The following is a 1,621-nucleotide window of genomic DNA, read 5'->3' on the forward strand; positions in this document are numbered from 1 at the left end:
AGAGTGGGTCCCCTTGGCGGAGGCCCTTTGCTCCGCGGAAATATCCGCATAATTCACCGTTTACACATGCAGAGAAACTGGTTGTAGAGATGCATTGGTCGATAAGCTTAATGAAATGAGCAGGGAAATCCAAGGCCTTGAGGGTGTTTAGTATATATCCCCAGTGAACCGAGTTAAAAGCCTTCGTCAGGTCCACTTTAAGCATTCCTCTGGAGGAGATATTCTTCTGGTTAAATCCTTGCACTAACTCAGTTGCAAGCAACACATTCTCCACCAAAAGTCTACCCGGTATGAACGCAGATTGAGAGTTGGAGATCAAATCAGGGAGTACCTTCTTAAGCTTATTAGCAAGTAGCTTGGAGACGACTTTGTATAAGGTGTTGCAGCAGGATATGAGTCTAAATTGAGTCACTCGCTGTGCATTTGGGATCTTTGGGATCAAAGTCAGAATGGTGGCATTCCACTGAGTGAGGAGCTTACCAGAATGGAAAAATTCCAGGACTGCATCTATTACTGATTGGCCGACAATTTCTTAGTGGGCTGTGAAAAATTCAACGCAATAGCCGTCGGGACCCGGGGCTTTGTTTTGTGGCAATGAGAATATAACATTTCTTATCTCCTCCGGCGTTACTAGTGAGTTCAGAATCCGAGAAGCTGCCTCAGAGCATCGTTGAGGAAGTAACTCAGTTAATTCTGGAACCGATGCTGTGGTGAGTTGGTGCTGCTCTCCGAGTAGATTTTGATAGAATTCCACCACAAGGTTTTGGATACCTTGGCTAGAGTCCACCACCTGGTCATTGTTATCAAGAAGGAAGATGATCTCGTTAAATCCTTGCCTAGCAATAACGGACTGGTGGAAAAATCTTGAGTTCTTATCCCCCTCTTCGAGCCAGCATATACGAGACTTTTGTCTTAGATAGGATTCCTCAGCTCTAGCTAAAAAACACCATTCCTGATGCGCTAGTTTTTCTTGCATAGCTAGCTGCGGAGTGGGTGCTTTAAGCAAGTCCTGCTGACATTGAAGGAGTTCATCATAGGCCAGTTGTACTCGCTTCTCAATATCTGAGTAATTTCCTTTGCTGAACTCACGAATCACTCCTTTCAGGGCTTTTAGTTTCTTTGCTATTTTGAACATCTTGGTTCCATTAAAGTTGAGGCCGTCCCACCAGAGCTTTACAAGGAGAGGAAAATCTGGGTGGTTGTTCAACATCACCAGAAATTTAAAAGGCTTCTTCCTCTTTTGCACTTGAGTATCCAGGAACAGACAACAGGGACTGTGATCCGAGAAGGCAGGTTCTCCAAACACTGCTAGGGAAGAGGGGAAAGCTGAGATCCATTCTGCGTTTATAACAATTCTGTCAAGTTTCTTCGCAACGTGACCAGATGTGTGTTTGTTTGTCCAAGTGAAGGTGTTGCCACAATAGGGAAGATCAGTTAGAGAGGCTGAAGTGAGGCATTGTGTGAGGTCGCGCATTCCCGAAGTCATCACTTTTGCATCTTGGTCAGAGTGTTCGTGAGGCAGACTTGTGAGTGTCGAGTCTGCGGCTAAATCCACAATCTCAGCCCAAAGATCTTTCCTTGCAGAATTACTCGTAGAGGAGGCGTAGACCACAGAGATAAC

This window comes from Camelina sativa, chromosome 13, assembly GCF_000633955.1.
Source record: "Camelina sativa cultivar DH55 chromosome 13, Cs, whole genome shotgun sequence".
NCBI classification, from domain to species: domain Eukaryota; kingdom Viridiplantae; phylum Streptophyta; class Magnoliopsida; order Brassicales; family Brassicaceae; genus Camelina; species Camelina sativa.